This window comes from Hippopotamus amphibius, chromosome X (assembly GCF_030028045.1).
Source record: "Hippopotamus amphibius kiboko isolate mHipAmp2 chromosome X, mHipAmp2.hap2, whole genome shotgun sequence".
NCBI lineage: Eukaryota > Metazoa > Chordata > Mammalia > Artiodactyla > Hippopotamidae > Hippopotamus > Hippopotamus amphibius.
Window position 1 is genome coordinate 23,664,024 of NC_080203.1, and position 27,992 is coordinate 23,692,015.

The window sequence follows — 27,992 nt, forward strand, 5'->3', positions numbered from 1 at the left end:
TTTGCCCCAGACACAGAATCACTCATTTCTCCAAGGAGCCTTGGTTCCTTTTAGCGTAAAAATAGTATCAGATCAGAATCTGAGCACTAGGGGGCACTGTGGGGATTTGATTGCTCTTGGGTCATTTCAACGAACAGAGCCAGAAAAAGACTTGTGCTTTTTCTTATTTCATATTGATATTTCCAATTCTCTTCTAATGGTATAGAATTCCTTCATAAATTTTTGATTCCTGACACAGTAAATAGAATTACTTCTTTGCTTAATCTGGGAAAACAAGAGTTCCAAAATAACAATACAGTATTAAAACAAATGATAAAGCTATTGAATAAAGTTCGATTTTCAGTACAGTTCCTTTTGTTCTTAGCTGCTCCCACGAAGAATGTGCAGTCAGACTTCTTTATTCTAAAATCACTCAATTCCTCATTCTGTGTGGTTTAATAAGAATTTTTCTGATGGTTTTGTTCAGTTATTTGCCTTCAATTTGAAGGCTTTGACTTTTAGCAGTTGATAGTTCTTTAAGTGAAAGTTTCTACTACTCTTTTTGCCTAGTGGAGATAGGAATTAAAGGAAGGGGAGGGTCCCCTTACCTGTCTACCTGAAGATGATGGAAAATTTCAGATACTGTGTAACATGCACGTATATGATTTCTAGCTGAATAAACCAATTCTGACTTCTATTTAATTTCCAGGAATGTTAGAACTTTATATTTTCAAATATTTTTTGACTCTACTGAATTTTGTCCTTATCTTGAAACTACGTAATTTTTTTTGCTCTTTTCTGACCTACACACTTCTCCTTTTTATAACATTGCAACATTCCCTTAACAATTACATATATTATGCTCTGTAATGTTAACCACAGTTTGTAGTTTATAAAATGATTTTTCCAATTATGATTTTATTTTATTTTTTATTTTTAATTGAAGTATAGTTGACCTACAATGTTGTGTTAATTACTGCTATACAGCAAAGTGATTTAGTTTTATATATATATATATATATATGCACACACAGATTCTTTTTTAAAAATATTCTTTTCCATTATGGTTTATGATAGGATATTGAATGCAGTTCTCTGTGCTATACAGTAGGACCTTGTTATTTATCCATTCTATAAATAAAAGCTTACATCTGCTAACTCCAACCTCCCATTCCATCCCTCCCCCAACCCCATCTCCTTTGTCAACCACCAGTCTGTTCTGTCTGTGATTCTATTTGTTTCATAGATAGGTTCGTTTTGTGTCATTTTAGATTATACATATAAGTGATATCATACGGTATTTGTCTTTCTGACTTCACTTAGTATAATAGTCTCTAGATGCATCTGTGTTGCTACAAATGGCATTATTTCATTCTTTTTTATGGCTGAGTAGTATTCCATTGTATATATGCACCACATCTTGATCCATTCATCTGTCAGTGGACATTTAGGTTGTTTCCATGTCTTGGCTATTATGGATAGTTCTGCTATGAACATAGGGGTGCATGTATCTTTTTGAATTATAGTTTTGTCTAGATATATACCTAGGAGTGGGATTGTTGGATCATATGGTAGTTCTATCTTTAGTTTTTTGATCCACAGTGTTTTCCACAGTGGCTGCACCAACTTACATTCCCACAAACAGTGTAGGAGGATTCCCTTTTCGCATCTTCTTCAACATTTGTTATTTGTAGACTTTTTAATGATGGCCACTCTGACTGGTGTGAGGTGGTACCTCATAGTAGTTTTGATTTGCATTTCTCTAATAATTAGTGATGTTGAGCATCTTTTCATGTGCCTATTGGCCATCTGAATTTCTTCTTTGGAGAAATGTCTTTGCGGTCTTCTGCCTATTTTTGGATTGGTTTGTTTCTTTTGTTGAGTTACATGAGCTGTTTGTATATTTTGGAAATTAAGCCTTTGTCAGTTGCATTGTTTGCAAATATTTTCTATCATGCTGTATGTTGTCTTTTCATTTTGTTTATGGTTTTCTTTGTTATGCAAAAACTTTTAAGTTTAATTACGTCCCATTTGTTTATTTTTGCTTTTGTTTCTATTGCCTTGGGAGACTGACCTAAGAAAACATTGGTATGATCTGTGTCAGAGAATGTTTTGCCTATGTTCTCTTCTAGGAGTTTTATGGTGTCATGTCTTATGTTTAAGTCTTTAAGCCATTTTGATTTTTTGTGTATGGTGAAGAGGGTGTGTTCTAACTTCATGGCTTTATGTGAGGCTGTCCAACTTTCCCAATACCACTTGCTGAAGAGACTTCTCTTTCCCCATTGTATATTGTTGCCTCCTTTGTCAAAGATTAATTGACCATAGGTGTGTGGGTTTATTTCTGGGCTCTCTATTCTATTCCATTGATCCATATGTGTGTTTTTGCTTCAGTACCACACTGTTTTGATTACTTTAGCTTCATAGTATTGTCTGAAGTCTGGGAGGGTCATGCCTCTTTCTTTGTTCTTTTTCTTCAGGATTGCTTTGGCAGTTCTGGGTCTTTTATGGTTCCGTATGAATTTTAGGATTATTTCTAATTCAGTGGCCAATTAATATTATTTTAGTGAGGTAACATTATCTTTAATTTTCCTACTGAGGATCAAGATGATACCTAGTAGAATTCCATATGACTAAAAAAGCCAATATCAGTAAATAGAAGTTCTGAAGGTTTTGCCCCAAAATCCTTTGATCCTTGACTCACAATTCAGATTTTTTTTTACTTTATATGTATATTAGCAGTATCCTTATTTAATTGTATATATTCCTATTATAATAGACTTTTTACTTGTTAGAGGATTTTGGATAAATATCTTAATGCTATAAAAATTCAAACTTCTAAATGCCCATTAAAATGTTAGAAAATATAATTAGTATGTAAAAATACTGGAAGGCATATCTTTAAATTTATATAGAAGCTTCAATTATTTTTTTTTCTGTAGATTTGAAACATTTCCAGATTATCTGTCTGCTAGCATTTGAAACCAGTTTAGAATTATAACAATTTACACTGAGATCACAAGTCTTATATTTACAGAGAGTTCTAGATATTTTCATTTCAGTGCAGAAATCCTAATCCTTACATAGGATCAAATATGCCATACCTCCATTCCAGATTTTGCCTTCTGTTGGTGCTGCACAAAATTGCATTCTTTAATATTAAAGTAAATAAAAAACACCTATTTTAATTATGCTGTGTGCTTTTCAGTCACCTTTTGGAATTTAAAAGGTATTCAGTACTAAATTCCCACATAAATTATACATATTAAAAAGAAAAACAAGATTCAAAATGAGAATTTTATGCCAAAAAAATTTAAGATGAACCAGGTCATAAGATTTTTATTCGTATCCTGTAGTCCATCTCTGCCTTTTTGTTTGTTTGATACTCCTGTCAGAAAATTGGGACATTTATGTCTTCCTGAGGACAACCCATAGGAAATCCATCTAGTCTAGTGTAGACACAGAGTCTGCTTCAAGTCTTTGAGGTCCTGATGGGGAACATTCACAACAAAGTGACACCGGCAGGCTGGATTCCTACTTGAAATGGCAAAGCCTTTCTGAGCTGAAAAGGACTCAGGTGTCATAAAGATTCCCAGGCAGCAGAGGGGAGATGAGGAAGAATAAAGCCCCACTAGGTACGCACTTCATCTGCATCCACTCATCCATCCCCACCTTTCATTGTGGGTTCGTGTTGCCTTTTCTTCTGTGGAGTCTTGGCTATCTTCTTGGCCTGAAATCTGAAAGCTGGGGTCTCTGGACTCTATTTTGAAGACCCACAGATCTCATCCTCTGGCATCTTGCTGCTGCTCTGCAGGCGGGGTCAGGAGATGAGGTGGAGAGTGCCCCTCTCTCCTAGTTTTCCTTTCCCCAGCATGGAGGAAACCTGTCTCCCTTCAGAGTTGGGCGAAGACATTTTGTCTTGAACAGACAATCCCCTTCTAAGGGTTTCAGCTTTGGGAACTTAACTAGCCAATCATTCTGTCTTTTAGTTCTGTTTTCTGCTCTGCTACATGCCTCTTTTGAGACAAGAAGCACAGAGCAACTACTTGCTCGAATAAAGGGAAAGGAAGGAGAAAAAGGCCAGGGGGAAATCTATCCCATCTCCTAGATGAATAATAATAATAATAAAAAATCATCACAGTCACACATGCAAGCCTAGGCCTTTAGGAAATGAAGGCCTACAAAAGGGATCACATCTTAGGACAGTACAAAACTATGGTGCTTATGGGCCCCAAAGATTCTGTAAGAACAGTATTAGGAGGAGTCCTTTAGATGTAAATAAGTTTTGAAAAAGCAGGAAGCACATCAGCTGGCCATTTTAGGGAGAACTCAGAAAGATTCCTTGCTTCTAGGTTTAGAAAGTTGTATTTAATATCTTATTACTCCAGAAGACCATTTAATTTCCTGTTGGATTATTTTTTCTTAACCTGAGGAAGTTGTTAGAAAAAGAGAGGATGCTCCAGCTATTGGAATATTTGAAAGAAAAGAAGCCAAGTTTTTGAATATTACCCCACCCATCCAGTGACCTTGGGGAGAGCGAGAATGAGCTATTTCAACTGTGAGGACTTCTCCCCTCCCCTACTATTGCCCCCAACGTGCACTGGCAGATTATATGTGTCCAGAGAGAAGACAAAAGTAGCACTCCAGGTGGAGGGGAATAGGCGTCTGTATCCAAATCCCATGGATGGGAAGAGCTGTGATAGCCCAGAAAGGAATGTGCAGTGCAGAGCAGTACAGGGGAAGAATGAGCCAAGGCTAGCCTTGTGAGAACATGGACATCTAATTGACCATGGAGCTGAGCAGTACATAGTACATTGTATATGTGTCTTTAAAAAAAAAAAAATTCCTTGGATGCCCAGGTATGGCCACAGCCTAGGACAGCAATGATAAGCTGAAAGTTAATGGATGAAAAACAAAAAGCCACCCTCAATGCAATGAGGCAGTGACTGCCACTTTCAAAAAATTTCTGGGTAAGAAAAAGATTTAAGGACATTAATGCGAGTAAAGTTGTCAACTGACTAGAACATCTTATACTTTTCTCAAAGACTCCGAGGCTGATCCTATCAATAAGTCTATATTTTATACTTCATTCCAAAAGATGGGGAGAAACTCAGACTAGAAACATTTTAAAAAACTGGTTAAGAGAGCTTGTTGGAGGTCTGCTAGTGACCTGTATGAAACCTTTACCTAAAAAAAATAAAAAAAAATAAAACCCAGTACCACTAGCCTGGCATATAGAACAAAATTAGAGAAAGCTTTTCCAGAACTTGTTGGACCACCACGTGGGGAGTGGCATTCATGCAGGCTTTCTAGTCCAGAAGTCAAAGTCACAAGCATTCACTGTGTTTAGCAATTGTGGAGCACATTTATGCTGATGAGAACAGATTTATAGATTAGCAATGCATTTTAATGATTTAATTATAATCCCAGAGTGATATACAGGGGATGAAATTGTACATTGCAACGCTTTTAGTAATTGGAGCTGCTTTGCTTTCTTATTTTTAAAGGTGTACATACATGAGTGGGGGAAGAGGAAGGAAATTTATGGGAGTTCTAGGAATGCTCATGTAATAGATCCCTGGCTTATAATAAAATAACTAGAGCAGAGAAACTGCAGCATTGTAAACTCAACAGAAGGGGTTTCCAAGAAGTGTTTAGTTTCTGAAGGGATAAACTGAGTAAGGGGCCATCTATCTCCAAATGCCACACCCTCGTAAGAGCCAGTCAATGAAGGATTATGTTGAAATTAGTATTTAACCAGTGTGAAGGCATAGTAAGCCACTAAGGGTCAAAGATAACAGGTAAATAGCTTTTAAGAAAGTCATTTATCGGAATTGTTTATTTAGCATCCACTGTCATTAAGTTGAGAGCAGTCTAAGAGACAGGAAGCTTGCTAGGGGTTTAGCAGGGAGAGGAGAGGAGAAAGTTTCAGGATGAGGCCCTGTTTTGGCTTTCCCTGACCTTGGGAGTCACAGCATGAGGGCATCAAGGCCAGGGCACAGAGGACCGTCAGCAAACTATCCACTTCCAAACCTGGCTCTGGTAAGTCCTATTATTTACTTCACCAGGAAACCTGAGACTGGAGAGAGAATTCTTTTACACTTTTATAACAGTTCCTAACTTTGTAATGAGCTCTGTTACCACTTTTGATCTTCACAGAACCTTGTGAAATTCTCAGGATCAAGTTTTATTATGTACATTTGGCAAATAGCCACCTGCATTTTCATCCTCTTCCATTTTTGTGGTGGTTCATTCTTGAGCAGGGAAGAGGCTCAAGGAATTGGGTAGGTACTTAAATGCAGTGCCAACTGGAAACAACATTTACTATTATATCTGGATAGCATTTTTTTTTTTGAAGTATAACTGACCTACTATACTATGTTAGTTCCAGGTACACAACATAGTGATTCGATATTTCTATACATTGCAAAGTGATCACCATGATAAATCTAGTTACCATCTGTCACCATACAAAGATAGTAAAACATTATTTATTATATTCTCCATGCTGTAGATTTCATCCCCGTGACACATTTATTTTGCAACTGGAAATTTGTACCTCTTAAGCTTCCTCACCTATTTCTTTTCTCACCTCTCCCCGCTGGCAACCACCTGTTTGTTCTTTGTATCTGTGAGTCTGTTTCTGTTTCCTTATGTTAGTTCATTTGTTTTATTATTTAGATTCACCATATAAGTGAAATCACATGGTATCTATTATTCTCTGCCTGACTTATTTCACTTACCATAATACCCTCTAGGTCCATCCATGTTTTCACATATGGCAAGATTTCATTCGTTTTTATGGCTGAGTAATCCATTGTGTGTGTGTGTGTTATACCACATCTTTATCCATTTGTCTATTGATGGACATGTAGTTGCTTCATATCTTGCCTATTGTAAATAATGCTTCAGTGACTATAGGGTGCATATATAACTTTGAATTAGTGATTTTCTGTTGTTTGGAAAAATACCCATAAGTGGAATTGCTGGATCATACAGTAGCTCTACTTTTAAGTTTTTGAGGAGCCTCCATACCGTTTTCCATAGTGGCTGTACCAACTTACATCCCCAGCAACAATGCATTGAGGGTTCCCTTTTATCCACATCCTCCCCAGCACTTCCCATTTCTTTTCTTTTTGATAGTAGCCATTCTGACAGGTGAGGTGACATATCATCGTGGTTTTGGTTTTCATTTCCCTGATGGTTGGTGGTGTTGAGCATCTTTTCATGTGTCTGTTGGCCATCTGTGTCTTCTTTGGAAAAATGTCTATTCAGGTTGTATGCTCATTTTCAATTGGGTTTTTTGTGTTTTTGATGTTGAGTTGTGTGAGTTCTTTGTATGTCTTGGATGTTACCCCTTAACACATATATTGTTAGCAAATACCTTCTCCCATTTGATAGACTGCCTGCCTGATGTCAAAGAGCATACTGCCTATGTTTTTCTAGGAGTTTTATGGTTTCAGGTCTTACGTTTAAGTCTGTAATCCATTTTGAGTTTATTTTTGTATATATTGTGAGAAAGTAGTCCACTTTAATTCTTTTGTATGTAGCTGTCCAGTTTCCCAGCACTGTTTACTGAAAAGGCTTTTTCTTATTGTATATTCTTGCCCCCTTTGTCATTGATTAATTGCCACATAGGCTTCATTTCTGGGCTATTTTGTTTCCTTGATCTAAGTGTCTATTTTTGTGTCAGTACCATACTGTGTTGATTACTGTAGCTTTGTAGTATGGTTTGAAATCAGCTGGTATGATATCTTCAGCTTTGTTCTTCTCAGGTTTGTTTTGGCTATTCAGGGTCTTTTGTATTTCCATACAAGTTTTAGGATTATTTATTCTAGTTCAGTGAAAAATGCCATTGTATTCTGATAGGGATGGCATTGAATCTGTAGATTGCCTTGGGTAGTATTTTCATTCTAATAGTCCTTTAACTTATTGAGCATGGTATATCTTCTGTTTGTGTTATATTCAGTTTCTTTCATCAGTGTTACAGTTTTCCAAGTACAGATATTTTACCTCCTTGGTTAGATTTATTCCTAGGTATTTTATTCTTTTGATGCAGTTGTAAATGAGATTTTCTTAATTTCTCTTGTTGGTATATTATCATATAGAAATGCAACAGATTTCTGTATATCACTTTTGTGTCCTGCTACTTTGTGTCTTCCTAAAAGTTTATCGACTTTTATCTTTTTAAAGAGCTAGCTCTTCCTTTTATCTTTCTTTGTGTCTATTTCATTTATTTCTGCTCTGATCTTTATTCTTCACTTCTATTAAGTTTGAATTTTGTTGTCTTTTCATAATTCCTTTCAATGTAAGTTTAGGTTGTTTGAGATTTTTCTTGTTTCCTGGGATAGGCTTGTATCAGTATAAACTTCCTTAGAACTGCCTGTGTTGCATCCCATAGATTTTTAGGTCACTGTCCTTCTGTTTTGATTTCTCTCCAGGTATTTTTAAATATTCTCTTTGCTTTCTTCAGTGACCCATTGGTTGTTTCATAGCATATTTTTTAGTCTCCACATGTCTGTATTTTTTGCCGTTGTTTTCCTTATAGTTGATTTCTAGTCTCTTACTGTTGTGATCAAAAAAGATGCTTGATAAGATTTTATTCTTATTAAATTTATTAAGAATTTGTTTTGTGACCTAGAATGTGATCTTTACTGGAGAATGTTCCATGTGCACTGGAAAAGAATGTGTATTCTGTTTCTTGGATGGAATGTTGTCATACACACACACACACACACACAATCAGATTGATATTTATACAAATATAAATAAATATCAATCTGATCCAAAGTGTTGTTTAAGTCCAGTGTTTCCTTATTGATTTTCTGTCTGGATGATCTGTCCATTGATGTAAGTCGATGTTAAAGCCCTCTACTATTACTGTGCTACTACTAATTTCTCCCTTTTTGTTTGATAACATGTGCTTTATATATTTAGGTGTGTATATCGATTCCATGTATATTTACAATTGTATCTTCTTGTTGGATTGTTTTATCATTATGTAATGTCCTTCTTTGTTTCTTGTTACAGTGGTTCTTTCATAGGTATTGTTGTTTCAGATTTCTTTTTGTTTCTGTTTGTATTGAATTCCTTTTCCATTCCCTCACTTTCAATCTGTGTGTGTCTTTGGATGTGAAATGAATCCCTTATAGGTAGCATATTTATGGGTTTTGTTTTTTTATCCATTTACTCAGTCTGTCTTTTGATTGGAGCATTTAGTTCATTTAAAATAATTATTGATAATTATGTACTTTTATTGCCATTTTGTTTATTTTCTGGTTGTTCTTGTGATTTCCTTTTATTCCTCCCTTCTTTTGTTCTTTTGTGGTTTGATGACTATGTTTGGTGTTATATTTTAATTTTTTTCACTTTTGTGTATGTATCTATTATAGACTTTTAGTTTGTGGTTTCCATGGGGTTTGTAAATAAAGCTATATATATAAATGATGATCTCTTTAGTTGAACACAGTTTAAGAGCCTTGCATTTTTACTCCCCCGTCCCAGTCCTCTAAGGCATCATCCATCCTTGAGTTGAACTCCCTTTGTTATACAGCAACTTCCCACTGGCTATCCACTCTACAGTTGGTAGTATATACATGTCTATGCTACTCTCTCACTTCATCTCAGCTTCCCCTTCACCCCCTGCCCCCCCAAACCTCGAGTTCTCCAGTCCATTCTCTGCATCTGCGTCCTTCTTCTTGTCTTGTCACTGAGTTCATCAGTACCATTTTTAGATTCCGTATATATGAGTTAGCATACAATATTTGTCTTTCTCTTTCTGACTTAACTTCACTCTGTATGACGGACTCTAGGTCTATCCACCTCATTACATATAGCTCCATCTCATTCCTTTTTATAGCTGAGTAATGTTCCATTGTATATATATGCCACATCTTCTTTATCCATTCATTTGTTGATGGGCATTTAGGTTGCTTCCATGTCCTGGCTATTGTAAATAGTGATATCCTCAATTTTTAAAATTCTTTTTTCTGTTCAGCTTGGGTGATTTTCACTATGCTATATTCTAGTTTGCTGAGCTATTCCTCTGTATAATCTACTGCTGATTCCTTCTAGTGTATTTTTTATTTCAGTTATTGTATTCTTCACTGTTTGGTTCTTCTTTATATTTTCTAACTCTCAAACTTCTGTGTTCATTCTTCTCCTGAGTTCACTGAGCATCTTTATGATCATTACCTTGAACTCTTTATTGGGTAGATTGCTTATCTTCCCTTCACTTAGTTCTTCTGGGGTTTTATCTTGTTTCTTCATTTGAAATGTATTCCTCTGTTGCCTAATTTTGTCTAATTCTCTGTGTCTATTTATATGTATTAGGTTGCTTATGTTTCATGACCTTGGAGAAGTGGCCTTATATAGGAGATCTTCTATGGGGCCCAGCAGAACATTCTCCTCTGGTCATCAGAGGTATATGCTCTAGGGGTGCAGCCTGTGATGACTTCATGGGCCTCTCCATTGTGAAGGGGCCAACTGCTGTGGGTTTGCTTGTAGGCAGGGCTGGACCCTGGCCCAGTTGGCTGCCATGCCCTGCATTGTGTGCAGGATGCTGGCCCACTGGTGGATGGAGGTGGGTCCCGGAATGCTGGATGCAGAGGCTGGAGGGTCCTGGAACTGATACCTGGCCACTGTTGAGTGGGGAATGGGTTCCTGCATGGTTGGCTGCTTGGTCTGGGTCATCCCTGAACTGGTACTGCCTGGCTGGTGGATGGGTAATCCCTCAGTGCTAATGGATTAGAGAGAGGACTCCAAAATGGTGCTTCCCGGCATCAGTGTCCTCAAAGTAGACATAGTTCCCCAAAGTGGCTGCTACCAGAAACTTTATCCCCAGGGACATGTCTCAATAGTCTTCTGCTTCTCCAGGAGGCTCTCCAAGATCAGCAGGTGGGTTCGCCCCAGGCTCCTTTCAAATTACTGCCTCTGTCCTGGGTCTCGGAGCATGTGAGATTTTGAATGTGACATTTTAGAGGAGAATCTCTATTTCCTAAAGCCTTCTGGCTCTCCCATACACAGTCACCACTGGTCTTCAAAGCCAGATGTTCTGGGGGCTTGCCTTCCCAATGCTGGAACCCCCTGGGCTGGGGAGCCTGACATGGGACTTGGACCCCTCACTCCTTGGGGAGAACCTCTGTAATTGTGATTATCCTCCCATTTGTGGGTCAACTCCCTGATTGTTGGGTCTTGTCCATGCCATGTCTCCACTCCTCCTGTCTGTCTTGTGGTTTCTTCTTTATATCTTCAGTTGTGCAAAATCTTCTTTTAGTCTTCACAGCATTCTTATTGATAGTTTCTCTGTACATAGGTGTAGTTTCGGTGTTCCTACGCGAGGGGATAAGTTTCAGGTCTTCCTACTCCACCATCTTGGCCCTGGATTGCATTTTTTAAAATTTTTCTATGAAAACGTATTTTGCAAGTCTTCATGCCTGAGTTCAACAGAGGATTTAGATAGTAGGAGCTAACTTTATTTTTGAAAGTTAAAACTAAATACATTTATTTTACAAGAGGTAGTTTGATAATTTCTTAATATTTTCTTTTTTTAAGCTCTTTATTGGAATATAATTACTTTACACTTTTGTGCTAATTTTTGCTTTACAATAAAGTGAATCAGCTGTATTTATAAACCAATCTTTTAAATGTAATTTGACATACATAATGTAACTGCACATATATAAATTGTACTATTTGATAAGTTTTCAAATACGTATATACCTATGAAACTGTCAATGCAATCAAGATGATGAGCATATATAATATTTACAAAACTTTCCTCATGTCTCTTTGTAATTCATCCCTCAGCTTTCTTTCCCTGATTTTTTTCTTTTTAATTTGGGTTTTATATGCTCTTGCTCTTCTTTGGGTGGGGGGGGGGGTGGGGGTGGGGAGGGCACACCACACAGCTTGCAGGATCTTAGTTCCCCAACCAGGGATCGAACCCAGGCTCTGAGAGTGAGAGCACCAAATCCTAACCACTGGGCCGCTAGGGAATTCCCTAGTTTAAGGTAGAAGCTGAGGTCATTGATTTGAGAACTTCCTTTTCAAACTTAGGCATTTTAATGCTGTAATTTTCCCTCTGAGTACTGCTTTGTTTGTAACCCCAAACTAGGGTAGGTTGTGTTTTCATTTTCATTTGGTTCAAAATTTTTTCTAATCAGATAGTCAAACAATGTACTATTTACTTTCCAGATATTAGAGAATTTCCAGATATTTTTCTGTTACTTATTTATAACTTAATGCCATTGTGGACAAGGAATATAATTTTATGACTTGAAGTCTTTGAAATTTATCAAGACTTGTTTTATGGCCTATAATATAGTTTGTCTTGTCAAATGTTGTATGTGCATATGAAAAGGATTTTTATTCTGCTTGTTGAGTGGAGTGCTCTATAAATAGCAATTTGGTGAAGTTGATTGGCAGTGTTAAAATATTTTATATCTTGATTTTCTGCTTACTTGTTCTATTGATTGTGTAGAGAGAGGTGTTGGAATCTTCAGCTACATTTGTGGATTTGTCTGTCTCTGCAGTTCGTTCAGCCTGTTTCACATACAGATCTTCAACTTATGATGGGGTTACATCCTGAATATCATTAAGTTGACAATGCATTTGACATACCTAACCTACTGAACATTATAGCTTAGTCTAACCTACCTTAAAAATGCTTGAGACACTTACATTAGCCTACAGTTGGGCAAAGCAATCTAACACAAAGCCTATTTTATAATAAAGTGTTGACAGTCTCATGTAATTTATTGAATACTGGAAGTAAAAACACAGAATGGTTGTATGGATACAGAATCTTTGTAAGCTTATTGGTCGTCTACCCTCATGATTGTATGGCTGGCTGTTGCTGCCCAGCATCACAAGAGAGTATCATACCACATATCTCTAGCCTGAGGAAAGATCAAAATTCAAATTGCAAAGTGCGGTTTCTGTTGAATATGTATCACTTTTGCACCATTGGAAAGTCAGAAAATCATAAGTTGAGTCATAAGTTGAGGGCCATCTGTATATTAAAGCTCTGCTATTAGGTGCATAAATGTTTAGGATTATTATGTAATTTTGATGAATTTACTCCCTTATCCATATGAAATGACTTTCTTTACTCCTGGTAATAGTCTGATATCTAATTTTTCTGATATTAATATAGATACTCAGCTTTCTTTTGATTAATGTTAATGTGATATACATCTCTATCCTTTTACTTTTAACCTATTTATATATTTAGATATGAAATGTGTTTCTGATAGGCAGCATTTGGGTCTTGCTTTTGTGTTCAATCTGACAGTCTCTCCCTTTTAATTCAGATATTTAGACCACTTCCACATAATGTGAATATTGATATGGTTAGGTTCAAATCTGTTATCTTGCTGTTTATTTTCTATTAGTCCCATCTGTTCTGTTTCCATTTCCTCTTTTTCTGCATTATTTTGCATTAATTGAATATTTTTACAATTAATTTCCTTTGTTAGTTTATTAGCTATAAGTCTGTTTTATTGTTGTGGTTGCTTTAGGGTTTATAGTAAACATCTTAAACCACAGTCTGCCTTCAAGTTATATACCACTTCATGTGTTGTATGAGGACTTTATGATAATTTACTTCCATTTTTTAATTTTACATATGGTATAAACTTCATGATACCTTATTTTTATTTTAATAGTCCATTATATTTTAAGGAGATTTTTAAAGCCTAGAGATCTTTTCAAATAAAAAATATTCCACACATCTACCCATATAGTTAGCATTTTCAGTGTTCTCTATTCCTCTGTATAGATCCAGATTTCCATCTGACATTATTTTCCTGACACTTACTGACAGTAAGGTTCTGTAAGTCCCCAGAGAAGGCTCCTCAGGGGATGAGGAATAAATAATGGTTGTTGCACATATAAAAATCTAGGTTTGGTTTCAGTGTTAGTGACCTTTAGGGATGTGGTCATAACCTTCACTTGGGAGGAGTAGAAAAGTCTGAACTCTATTCAGAGGGGTCCAGATGTGATTACCTTAATGAAACAAAGGAAATAGCAATGGATGGTTATAAGAAAAGAAGTAAGAAGTCGGTCTGTAAGGCTATCTCACGTGACCCATTTGGGAAAATAATTCAAACATGGCAAAATCTGAGCAGTGCAATGGACAGGTTTGTGTAAATTCAATGAGGTGACCAATGTGGATAATATTTGGGGTTTATGGTATGGTGTGCAAGAGGACAGGAGAAATCAAAGGCAAGGTCTCTGTTAATCTTCTGCAGGTTGTTTTAATAATCCATATTGGAGCTGATGGGGTTTTACTACAGTACTGGCAGTGGAGAACAATGAAATTAATATAAGGAAGGTAGAATCAAAAGAACTTGGAGACTAATGTGATGTGAGGGAAGGAAACAGAAGACTTTAGGATGTTTCTCAAATATTCAAGAAGTGTATGTATATGCTCTAATTTCAAGGATCTTATTCCAATTTAGTAAGTCTTTTATAGCAATAATGGTCTTCAAAAAGCCGTCAGCTTCCAGTGTGGTTACTTGAAGTCATCAGGTTGAAACCGTATCTTTGGCTTTTCCATGGAGGCAGAGTTAGCCCCATTTTCCATTCTGTCCTTCCACAGTAATAGAATCATCAGCTTCTTGTTGGACTTATGACCACTCATAAAAAGAACTACTTTATTATTATTGGATGTGGCCATTAAGGCCAATAGGATGACAGTAGAACTGTACGGCAGTTTGGGGAACCTTTCTTTTTTTTTTTAACCTAAATAATTTTTATTTTTTTAAATTTTTAATTTTTTTCATTCAGTGCTTTTTTCCAAAAATTTTTATTGGAGTATAGTTGATTTACAGTTTTCTGTTACTTTCTGCTGTGCAGCAAAGTGAATCAGTTATACACATACACACATCCACTCTTTTAGATTCTTTTCCCATATAGGTCATTACAGAGTACCGAGTAGAGTTCCCTGTGTTATACAATAGGACCTTATTAGTTATTTATTTTATGTGTAGTAGTTTGTATATGTCAATCCCATTCTCCTAATTTATCCCTCCCTGCCCATTACCCCTTGGTAACCATAAGTTTATTTTCTACATCTGTAACTCTATTTTGTAGATAAGTTCATTTGTACCTTTTTAAATTTTTAAAATTTATTTTCATTTTTTTAATAAATTTATTTAGTGGCTGCATTGGGTCTTTGTTGTCACATGTGGGGCTTTCTCTAGTTGCAGCGAGCAGGGGCTACCCTTCATTGTGGTGTGCGGGCTTCTCATTGCGGTGGCTTCTCTTGTTGTGGGGCATGGGCTCTAGGGCGTGCAAACTTCAGTAGTTGTAGCTTGAGGGTTCTACAGCGCAGGCTCAGTAGTTATAGCACACGGGCTTAGTGGCTCCGTGGCATGTGGGATCTCCCCAGACTAGGGATCGAACCTGTGTGGCAGGTGGATTCTTAACCACTGTGCCGCCAGGGACATCCATGTAGCCTTTTTGAGATTCAACATATAAGTGATATCATATGATATTTGTCTTTCTCTGTCTGACTTACTTCTCTCAGTATGACAATCTCTAGGTCCATCCATGTTGCTGCAAATGGCATTATTTTGTTGGTTTTTTTTATGGCTGAGTAATATTCCATTTTATATATGTACCATATCTTCTTTATCCTGGGGAAACTTTCTTAAAAGAAAATTGGCACATTCTCTTTTTTCCTCCTTCCTCCCATCCTCATTCAATTCCTGGATGAATGTGAGGTCCCTGAGGACTTGATCGACCACAGCCACAGTTTTAGGTTGTTAAATAAAAATCTGCAGGTGAGCAGAGAAATGAACTATCTTGTTTGAACCACAGATACTTGGGAGCTGAATTACAGCCAAACTTAGTTTTAGTTGATACATCTAGGTTGCCATATATGAAGAACAGTCAGCATACCTTTCTATCTTGTCTAAGTAAAAAAAAAAAAACATTGGCCTATAAAAAAGAATAGCTTTCTCAGTCATATTCCCATATAAATACTCACCTCTATCTCATGAAAACTGGGAAAAGAGAGACTTTTAGAGAGACTTTTTCTATAGTATGAGTTTTTAATCTATCCGTGATCCTCTAGAATGAACTCACAGAAGGTGTTGAATGATTTGTTGAAATAATACATGAACTTTGAGAGATAATAGGGGCTACAGGGGAGGACTTGGTGCTGCCTGGACAATTCCTGTAACCCTACCAGTTGATGTAATGGGGTGAACATCATTGGAGAAGACTGGTTGCCCTAGTGCTTAGTGTATTAGTTTCCTATCGCAGCAAGCAGCTGGCAGAATAATGGCCCCAAAGATGTCCTCATCCTAATACCCAGAACCTGTGAACATGTTACCTTTCATGGTGAAAGGGACTTTGAAGATGTGATTAAATTAAGGATCTTGACGTGGTAATTCTGGCTTACCTTGGTAGGTCTGGAGAATCACAAGGATCATGATACGAGGAAGGTGGGGGGTGGGTCAGAGTCAGAGGAGGAGGTGTGATGAAAGAAGCAAAGGTCAGAGAGACCAACAGATACTTGAAGGTGGAGAAAGGGGCCATGAGCCAAGGAATGCAAGTGGCCTCTGGAAGCTAGAAAAAGCAAGGATACTGCTTTTCCTCTAGAGCTTCTGTAAAGAATGCAGCCCTGCCAGCACCTTGATTTAGGATTTCTGACCTTCAGACTTGTCAGGATAATGTATGTTGTTTGAAATCACTGTTTGTGGAGATGTGTTACAATAGCGATGGGAAGCCGCTGCAGTGTGTAACAAATTACCACAGAGTGTGGGACTTAAAACAGTACTCATTTATCTCACAGTTTCTACAGGTCAGAAATTTGGGCATGGCTTATATAGGTCTTCACCCAGCATCTCACAAGGCTGCAATAAAGGCCAACTGTGGTCTCATCTGAAATCCTGACTGGGAGATACTCCATTTCTAAGGCCATTCGGTTTGTCAGTAGATTTAATCTTGCAGCTGTGGAACTTAGGGTTTCCATTTTCTTGCTGTCTGTGGACCAGGGGCTGCTTTCAGCAACTGGAGCCTATCTGTAGTTTCTTGTCACGTGGCCCTCTCTGTAGGCCTTTTAACTTGTGCATGTGTATGTGTAATTATAGGAGTGACATCCAGTCTCCTTTGCTACATAACAATAAGGTAGCCTAATCCTAAACGTGACAGCCTTCGCCATATTCTGTTACTCAAAAGCAAATCACGGGTCTTGCCCACATTCAGTGGGAGGGGATTATACAAGATGTGAACAGGAGGTCCACCCTAAGGCCTGTTTGCCATATTTGATGTTCAAAAATCACTAATTCATCAGTCCTTTCGGCTGCTGTTTAGTGAGATTTAGAATCAGGCAGACCTTTGAACCTGGCAGAAATGGGAAAGCAAAAGTCCTTGACAAATGTACATATGTCCCTCAAAATACCTGTGCTAGAATGTTCATAGCAACTCTCTGTGACAGCTGAAAATTAGGAAACTACCCAAATTCCCCTCAGTAGTAGAATGGACCTATAAATTAGTATTACTTTGGATGAATATACAGTTAACAAATGAGAAGGAAGATTCTAAAGCTGTATTCAAGCATTTGAATGAACCTCTATGATGTAACAGTGAGCAAAAGAAACTAGACCCAAGAGTGCATACAGTAGAGTTCGATTTCTATGAAATACCAGAACAGATGAAATTGGTCTGTGCTGGTGGAAATCAGCATAGTCGTGACCTTGGGTGATAGTGACTGGAGGGGAGCTGGAGCGTTTTTGAGTTGCTAGCAATGTTTTCATTTTTGATCTGTGTGTCAGTTACATGGATGTGTTTAGTTTGTGAAAATTCACCCTGTTGGACACTTATGACTTGTACATTATCCTCTCTCTATATTAAACCTCAATTAAAAGCTTCTCTTAAATCCCTCCCAAAAAAGAAGAAAAAAGAAAAGCTTTTGACAGGTGGAATCCAGTGAGAGGTGTGAGAATGGCCTAAGGGCAGCAGGGGACTGTAGTAGGGGGAAGTGGCCAATCTGTTAAGGAAAAGGAGGTGGGATTATAGTCAGGGAGCTGCCTGGGGCAGTGGGGGAGGACTGGGTACATTGTCAGGAGATAACCATCGTTCCCCAAGCCCTGCATTCAATCCCCAGTAGAGGTGGCCTTGAGGGTGCTGAAGTGTACTGCTCTCCCCTGTTACCAAGGACACTTTTAAAAGGAAACTGTCTATAGGTGAGCAGAATGGACACCCCACCCCAGAGGTCCCTGATAGACTAGCAGTACGGCTTCAAGGAGCCTTCTGTGCCTATGAGAAACCCATCTTCGCTGGGTTCCTGTCTTTTTGGGAGCTCACCATAATCTGTCAGCCGATGCTGGGGGAGAGCAGCAGGGCCTAAAATGAGAACACAAGCTCACAAAGGCTTTCTGAGGCAATTAGGTGCCCCAATGGAGCATTCTGGTTTGTGGCTTCAAGTCACAGGCTTCATCTTGGCCTTTGCGGACCTTTTATTTACTTTTAGGACTCTTCTTCCCACTGGAGTCCAAAGGAAGCAGCAAGAAGATGGCACAAAGCCAGAGCCCTCCACAAGCGAGCTCTTTATCTTCCTTCCACAGAAGCTCTGTGCAGAAAGAGCCACTCAGGCTGTCCCTTAAGCAGCCTCATTGTCAAAGGCTCAATAAAATTCTCCTTCTGAACAAAGGGAGATATATTTCTTTATCTCTCTAATTAATGCTTAGATTTAAAAAAAAAATGTATTCACTCTGAAGCCTTGAGGATGAACTACCTGAAAAAAAGAGTATTCTTTGGAAGAAGGAAAAAAAGAGTTGATGCTGCCTCTGCTGTATGGATTTTCACATCGAGATTCAGCAAAGAAAATTCCAGGGGGTGTGTCCTGCCCCAGCCTAGACATTCAGACTCCAGTTCCCATTCTCTAGCAGTCCAGTGGGTTGAAATGGAGCAAATGCAGATCACTGGGAGCTACACTAAATGTGTGTTGCACCAACCACTGTTTAATATGTGCAATGCTTTGTGTCTTCACAGTTATGCATTTCCTAGGCTTGTGCCAAAAGACCAATCATCAAAATATACTGTGCTGGTGGGGAGTAGAAACAAGTATAGAATGCATTCAAACTTTGTCTGCCGGATCAATTCCAAATTGACCCTGCTGGCTTAGGGAACTCTGTGCCTGGATCTGCTAAAGCTTATCTCCCTGAATAAATCTCCTCTCTCTCCCTTTCATCCCTCCCACCACATCGTGCCCCTACCCTTTCTGCTGTTTTTACTTTTGTTGTCTGTCTCTCCCCCACCTCTTTCTCGGTGATTGGACCGGGGTGCCTTCCTTGCCACATTTCACCATTTGACTATCTTGCAAGAGCCACAAAGCAAGTGAAAATCAGCCTATGGCAAGAATAAATGATTGGGGTTTCATCTTGATGAAACAAATATCAAAATAGTTGAGCAAAAAGACTCTGATTTTTGTAACATGCATGGCTAGAGACTATTCTGGAAATTGAAGAGCTATGGGCTTGTGCTCTCTACATATTGTAAAGCTTAAGCCTCAACTGTGAGCAAGACTATGAACACAAAGTGATAAGTACACAAAGTGATAAGTACACAAAGTGATAAGTACACAAAGTGATAAGAATGAAGAGAAGCCAGGTAGCAGAGCAGATGCTTTCTGTTCTGTTCCCTCGGGAAATAGAGATGTTTCTGTAATTGAAGTGAGGCCTGCAAATCCAGGTTTTGTCTAGGGGCATTCTTATACCTTGTTGCCAGAAATTACAGTCTTGCCTCCTTCCTTTAGATTGGAATTGCTCTTCCTCAGAGCACCTCGTCCCATGTGGCCCTTATGTCCCATTCTTGGTTAGAGGCTGGCAGAGTGACCCCGTGCACAGTTTTGGCTTAGGCATTCCTGTTGGCGTCCACTAGAAAAGGTCACCTGGTTGGGAAGTTTGGGGCATGAAGCTTCAAGATCTAACACAGCAACACCGACTATCCAAGAAAGAAAGAGGAAGGAAGTTGCTCGAGGAGCGAGGGATGTGATCAGGGAGAAGCTGCAGTGCGCATCAGGCATCAGCCATCAGCCTTGGATGGGCTTCACCCGAGCAGAGCTGTTCTATTTTCCCTAACTGTTCCGGATCTGCTTGCTTTCTGTATTGACCCTGTGGGCTTTTGTTTGCTTGCTTCAAAAGACTCTCTTGCTTAAAAAAAATTTTTTTTAATTAATTTATTTATTGGCTGTGTTGGGTCTTCATTGCTGCATGTGGGCTTTCTCTAGTTGCAGGGAGCGGGGGCTACTCTTCATTGTGGTACGCGGGCTTCTCGTTGCCGTGGCTTCTGTTGTTGCAGAGCACAGTCTCTAGGCACGTGGGCTTCAGTAGTTGTGGCACACGGGCTCAATAGTTATGGCTCACAGGCTCTAAAGCGCAGGCTCAATAGTTGTGGCACACGGGCTTAGTAGTCTGGCTTCTGCTGTGGGCAGATAGATAGAGCATTCCACCCCTCTCACCCTCCGCAGACTTTCTACTTTTTCCATCTGGCTACAAGTCTTTAAATGATCACTAGAGCGTGTAACCACAGGCTTCACCCCTGTAACCTCACTCCCACAACAACCTCCCTTTGATTCCCGTTCCCTATAGGACCTCATTCCTGAAAGTTTCCTCCTCAGGCCCCCTCTCTGACAAATACCGAGGGGAAGGAAAGACACCTCGCTGGCCCCTAGATAGGCCCTGACAACTCCCACGAGGCCTCTTCCTGTCAAAGGCACTTCAACTACTCCTGTCCAGGCTTTACTGTACCCCACAGGCCCAGCCTCCTGCTGGGATTCTCCTCTGGAAGTTTTTAAAAATCGACTTCTGTGCTCTGGCAGACAAGCTTGCATTTCTCCCCTTTATCGTGGAGTCCCTGCGAGGCGCACAGCCATCAATTTTTCCCTCGTTCATGTATCTCTTCATCATCAGGGCCCGCTGTCAACAGAACTGTGAAGTTTTTACTGAGCACGCATTGTCCTCCAGCATTGCACAAGCAATGTCACCGTTATCACTGTGGTACAGGTGAGGAAATGGACACCCACAAAGGTTAAGTCACCTGTCCAGGATCAGGTGGCGGAGTTAGGAGTCAAAGCTAAGGCTGCCTCTTACCACCAATCTCCGGAGCTGGTTCGGCAGAGTCTGGCCCGAGGGATGCTCCCACCCTTCCCCTTTCTCCTGTTCTTTCCTCTCAACTCCTCCACAGGTGACTGGAGCCCTTGGGTTTCCTCAGAACCCTCTTGGCACTGTGGATGGTGACTTTTACCTATTTCCCCTCTTATGGAGGAATACGGGAGCTGGGGACATCGGGAGGAGAAATCTCCAGGTGGGCTGCTTTGGTTTATATACTTCCCTGCGCAGGGATGGATTTGAGGTGAGGAGGTGTTCTTTGATCCTAATCATATGGTGAGGCGAGTACCTACTCTGATCATGTGTAACGCTAGGCTGGCAACCATATTTGACATGATTTGAAGCCTTACAATTTGGAGAAAGAGCTCAGAAATGGGTATGGGAAAGCCCTGTATGGGTCCTTTCTCTCCTGCCTCGGAGTGCTCTGTCCTTAGCGGTGCTGTGAAATCCTAGGGCTGACTACCTGGGCTTTCCCATGAGCTGTCTGTGTTCCCATATCTTTGATTTCCCTGTGTTTACTAGAGTAGCCACTCCATTCCCTTGTATTTCCTAGTTAGTTTTGTCTCCTCATTTCCCCTCCATACCAGAATCTTCTTAAAGCCTGAGGACCACATCCCCTGCAGTCTTCTAGCACAGGACCTTACTTAAAGCCGATGCCCCATGCATCTTTGTCAAATTGAAATGAAGTCAAAAGGATGAATGCTGTTTGAAATTTCAGGTTCTGGCACAGGCTAGAGGGAACTCCCTGTGTGTCATAAGGCAGGCTCCAACTACAAAAAAAAAAAAAAAAAAAAAAACAACAACCCAAAAAACAAACAAACAAAAGCCAAAACCAAAAAATCCCATTGATTCTTCTTTCTTTCTTCATCCTTTGCCCTCTCTGGCTCCTAGCTTCCTCCCTCCCCATCCCAGACCATCTGATGTGAGGCACAGAGCAGGCTGGAAAAGATAAAGAAATCCAAAAGTGAAATCTTGGCATGGAAGCAGTGTGCTTTGAATCAGCTCTATACATTAATAACAGGAACCAGTGAAGGGGCATTCTTCAGGCTAAAAGGAAAGTCCTGAGATTAATAGCTTCTAGATTCCTGATGGATACCACTGTCTCTTCTTGGGCCTAGGGGGCGGGGATAAAAAGAGTCCCTGGATTCATCTGTGATCATGGAGTCACAGATCGCAATGCAGGGAAAGCCTCTAAGAGGAGCTGTCTTAGTGTGCTTCCCTTTCCTGGGTATCAGAGCCTCCGAATAATTTGGGGTTGTGGTAATCGGGGCACACAGAGGGTTTCCAAAGCTAGAGATGAAGCCTTTGCGAACTGTGCATTAGTTTCCTGTTGTTGGGGGACTAGCAGTGGTACCGCTGCAGGTGGGTCTTGCTTATGTTTGTCTCTGTGCTAAAAGCCCAGGGGGGGACTTTATAGTGAGAACTGCAGCTAACGAAACAACCCTCAGCCAGCTCACAACATGATGGCAGAGGCCCAGCCATCCTTGGCTCTCACAGATATTTTAATGAGGGTCTAAGATGCAGGGACAGCGAGAAGTGCAAGGTGGACCTGGCTGCTGACATCACAAAATAACAAAATTGGGCAAAATAAACATTGGCTCCGATTTTCAGTTGGCATTTGCTTTTGAGGCAGGGTAGCAGGTATGGCCTACAAGATGCATGATGAAACTCATAGAGATCAGGGCACCCCTTTTTATCTTTGGTCAGGTACCAAACTGGGGCCTGTTTGATGGACAGTAGATGGCTTGCACCAGTGTCCTTTCTTCCTTTTCCTAGAATAGCCACCATTCCTTTACTGAGAAGTTAGAAAGCAAAAGCCCATGTGTGATGTTTCCAAAGGCCACCACTACACAATCATCATAATAATGAATACTTCTATTGTTAGAATAATAAAGGCTAACGTTAAGAGAATTAACAGTGAACTTAGAGGTAGGGGTGTAGAAACCTTTGACACTTGCTTCAACTCCCTTTCTCTGCCACAGTCCTGATTATCAGAAAGTTAGAAAGGCTTTGGATGATCGTGCATCTATGGCTTCCCTTTGTTCCTCTCTTCCTTATCAAATTGAGTGAAGTACGTACATGTGCCACACACGCATGGCTTGGACCCAGCTATCACCTCCCTGTAAATAAGGGTAAAGGTGGAAAAAGACAAAAATTGATGTTTCTCTTGTATGGTACATAAGCATCTAAAATTAGGATTTTTGAGGTTTGGCATGCTGACAAGGAGTACTGTTATGCCTGAGTTTGGAAATCAATGGATGAGATAAGACACTGGAAAAGGTGGTATCACAGACAACCATGGGCCAAAATTGAAAGTTGTAACGCCAACTAATGTATACTATCACTTGTGATCTTTTCTCCACCACCACCCCTGGTTCATATGCCTATTGTATCTGGGAAGGGGTTGTATGTAGTGGGAGGGGACAGGGGAAGCGGGGCTTATAAAAACTCTGTGAAAACCTCTCTGCTTGAAATAGGCTTGGAGTGCAGACGTTGACTTTTACGATATGGGGTTGGCCATGTGTCAATACTGTCTTAAGTTCTCCCAGGCCAGTCTCTGTTCTCGGATTTTTTTTTTTTTTTTGCGTTTATTACCCCAGGATCCTAGATGCTGTGGATGTGGGCACAGTGGCTCCTGGTTGTGGTAAAACTGAATGAATCGGGATCATCGCCTCCTCTCCCATTACTGTTATTTAATTGACCAGATTAATGTAATTATGATCCACTTAACCCAAGGTTAGAGCGATGATGGTGGGATAAATGCAAGCTTCAGAGGGTCCCCACTGAAGAATTATTAATAGGCTGTGCTTAGGCCTTTGTGCCCCACCTTGTGACACCCAGGCTTTGCCTGAAAGGGCCATTGATGACTTCACCTGGAGGGTGCAAGGTGTTCTCTGTAGAAGATAGATCCCTTCTGATTTGCTCTTTAGTGTTGGTCCCTATATGTTTACAGTTTGCTTACTTATTCACATTGCTGATGTGGATATCTTATATTACACTAGTCGTCCCCAGCAAATCACTTTGATAAGCCAGGTTTGGGGCCTTTGCTGATTGCCCAGAGTGGAAGTTTAATTAGACACCTAATTAGCAGCTGTGTGGATAGTGTGACATGTTAAAAATGTATATTCTGCCATTAGTATAAGGGTTGCCTAAGCACACATATTGTTCTGGACCTTTAAACTTTCTGATATAAAAAAGAACTTTTTGTACGATATCAGTTTATCCCCAACAGATGGTTTATTAAGTTAAAAAATGAGCTTTAAAACAAACATGTCACAATTATTTTATTTTCCGCGGCAGAATTCCGACTGTCGATGAATCCCTAATTGGAATTTGGTTCTGGCGTGGAATGAAAAACAGAGACATACTGTGGGGACAGAGTGCCAAAAATAGCCCACTGAGCAGTACCAAGGATCAGAGCAGCCCTGCCTCGTGTTTTCTTTAGGCCCCCTTTCTTGTCTTTCATATGGAGGAGACCATTTGGCCCCGGTGTAATCCCATTTTGTGCTCAGGAGACAGAAACACTGAGAGGCTAGGGACAAGCCAGCGATAAGGCAAGATCCAGGATTTCTGATTACTTCTGTTCTGGGTGTGCTGCAATCAACAAGGTCCCAAAGTCAACAGTGCTTGACTAACTTCTCTCATATCCAAAATTACCATTGTTAACGTGTCTCTGAACTTTCTTGCTGAAATACCCACAGTGCTAGAGAGGAGTGACATCAGCAACATCAAAATGGGTAGAGATTATTGGGCATTTGCTCTATCGTGGGATCCATGCTAGGTGCTATGTATACATTACCTCATTGAATGCTGCTAAACCCGCTTTGAGAGCTATACTTTTTCTCTGGGTTGCAGATGGGAAACTGGAGGCACACAGTAGTTAAAGAACTCACTCAAGGTTAGGCAGCTAATAGGTGATAAAGATGGCATCGAACCCAGCTCTGTTTGACTGCTAACCATGATGTTACTTACCTGATATATTTGAGTGTGATCATTCGGCCATTGGTGCCTATTAATATACTAGGCTGGACTCAGCTATCATATTAGCAGTCACTTACCTGTGTGCCTGATTTAATGGCACATGAGACAGGGAAGTTTAAGAATGGGGTGGGTGTGTGTGTGTGTGTAGAAGGATAAGTTCAGAGCAAGGATCCTCATCTGTTGAAGTGTAGCACTAGAAAATTCTAAATAGCTGCAATGAGGGACAACAATGGGGGCATCATGAATATTACTGAAATTGGGTTTTGTTACTGGCGATTTCTCATCAAGTAGCTTTACTGGCTGAAAGACTAAAATCAGTGCAAACTCTTCCCTGGAAGCATGCTGACTGCCTCATTGTTGGCTGCACTGAAACATGTAGTTTGAAAATTCCACCTTTGCTTGACACAGCCACTAGTCCTTGTGAGGGAGGAGGGGAATAAAACAGCCTTGGGTCCCAAGAGATGCTACTGTGAAAGAACCCCAGGTGGTCTGCAAAATTATCAGCTTCTGAAAGGTAGCCTTTTCTCTGAGCTGGGGGCACCAGGCACGCTTGGCTTCTAACTCACCATATGGCATGCGGTATTGGGCCGGGCTGCTCTGCTCAGTCTCTGGTGTGATGTGGCACTTAATGCTGTGGAATTATTTCCTTACTCAATTAAAAAAAAAATGCCCAGCTCCAAATCCTCATCTGTTTCTCCCCACAACCCCCCCTGCCAATCCCCTAGGCACTGAGTGCATTTTCTGCTTTGCTCCTTGCCTGTCCTTTCTTTTTTGCTTTTCTTTCTGTAAACCTCTTCCCCTCTGACTTAAAAGTACAGCAGGAGAAGGGAGCACAGTCACACGCCCTGGGCCTGGATTCTCCCAAAGCAGCTGATCTCTGAGATCCGGCCATTCCTTTTCCAGGGAGGGCTTTTGGTTATTTCTCTCCTGCTGTATTTTTCAGGATTCCATTCTCATTAGAGTCCTTGAAGGCAACAAACAAAAAGAAACAAGCGAAAACCCGGAACTGAGGTAATCTATTCGGAGACCCATTGATTTGCTTTCTGTACCTCCTCTGCTTCTAAGTTCTTCTGAGTCTCGAATCCCATCTGCTCTGTGGTTGTGTTCAGATGTGGTTGCTCAGATAATCACTTTCAGTGTTTTTATCACAATGCTCCCCTGTTCAGGAAGCAGTCAGTGTGTGGGATTTCCCGAACTCAGGAAGCTTCGCAGGTCCCAAACATCTCCCCTGTATACCACCAGCGACCACAGAACTTGAAGTCCTAAGAACTCAGTGGTGTCCCCTGGAGGCCCCAAATGAACAATGCTAATGGTTCCTGGGATAACTCCTGTGTGAATTTATAAGCATTGGTCTACCCACAGTTTGCATCAGAATTACTTGGGGGAGCTTGTTACAATGCATATTCCTGGGCCCTACCATAAATCTTCAGAATTAAAATTGCACGCGGGCGCGTGTGTGTGTGCGTGCGCTAGCTTGTGTGCGGGGGGCAGCGGGAAGAGGGCTCAAGGATGTGTATTTAAAAAAATAACCCCCTTGGGATTTTCCTGGTGGTCCGGTAGTTAAGACTTTGCCTTCCAATGCAAGGAGTGCAGGTTCGATCCCTGGTTGGGGAGTTAAGATCCCACATGCCTCGCAGCAAAAAACCAAAACATAAAAAAGAAACAATATTATAACAAATTCAGTAAAATCTTTAAAAATAGTCCACATCAAAAAAACCTTAAAAAAAAAATAACCTAGGCAGAGCACACAGCCATTTGAGAACTGTCAGAAGGTTCCTAAGCAGAGAAGAACCATGATCGGAACTTTTTTTTTTTTTAAAGAAAAATCTGGTGACAATGTGGAGGTTTTCTGACCTGGGGCAAAGTAAAGATTCAAGTAGGAAAAGCCACTTAAAAAGCTGCTGTGGGAAGGGCAAAATAACAGGTCACCTGTGGGAGACCAATAGAAGGTTCCGCTTTTAGATGTTAGGAAAGAATTCGGAAGTGTGGAATAAATGGCTTCGGTCTCTGAAACACCTCCTCAGGTCTGTCCTAGGATAGAAGTTTCTGTCCTTTGTTTTAAGAGATTTAATAGCGCGGTTCATTGACCCATGTCCATCAAAGGGAAAGAGCTCACCTCTCCTGTTTAAACCAGAGTTCAGAGGTATAATGTTTCATCTCTGTGAAGGATTGTAATTCTGTAGCAGCGGATCCAAATAGTGGTTCTCAAAGTGTGGTCCCTCTGCATTGGAATCAGCTGAAATGCTGGTTAAAATGCAGATTCCTGGGCCTCACTTCAGACCTACTGAGTCAGAATAGGAGCCCCCAAATCTGCATTATAACCAGCTGTCCAGGTGACACCGATGTATCATAAAGTTTGAAAAGCAGTGTTCTATAGTGTTTGTGTCTTTACACTTACTGGAGAATTCTTTGCCTCCATTTCTGCCTATAAAAATCCCTGATCTACTTACCCCAACCAATGTGACCCTGTCTGTTGCTATGGAAAAATGTGGGGAGACACCATGGTCAGGGTGCAGGGGAGAGTTGGGGAGCACTGAGATGCAGCAGCTTGACTGGAGGTGGGGGGAGGGACCCAGGGTTTGTACTTAGAATTTGTGCACTTGAGGTTGCAAAAAGGCAGGAAGCCCAGAGCAAACCAACCACAAAACTCCCCAGGCCAGATATCTGCACTCAGGCATGAATTCAACCCCCACAGCAATGGTGTTTGGGGATGAGGGTTGGAGGTCAAGGCTCTGGAGTGGAAAGTGAAACCAAATGCCAGCTCATCTGACAAGTGCATGTGGGGGGAGGGGGATTGGCCAGCCTGGCTTCCCCTTTCCTGCTGTGTTGTTGCCTGTGGGAACCCCATCCCTTTCTCAGCACACGGTGCCTTACCCAGGCTACCTGGGCCACACCACTCTGACTGGAACAACT

At 40.4% G+C, this 27,992-nt stretch overlaps 1 protein-coding gene and 1 pseudogene across 1 annotated transcript in view; both read left to right on the forward strand.

Annotated features, from left to right (window-relative positions):
- SMARCA1 (SWI/SNF related, matrix associated, actin dependent regulator of chromatin, subfamily a, member 1) overlaps nt 1–27,992 on the forward strand; it is a 531,454-nt gene that overhangs the window by 383,322 nt on the left and 120,140 nt on the right. The gene's annotated exons all lie outside the window — the stretch shown is intronic.
- The window catches only part of LOC130842178 (arginine and glutamate-rich protein 1-like), a 216,618-nt pseudogene that overhangs the window by 161,114 nt on the left and 27,512 nt on the right, over nt 1–27,992 (forward strand).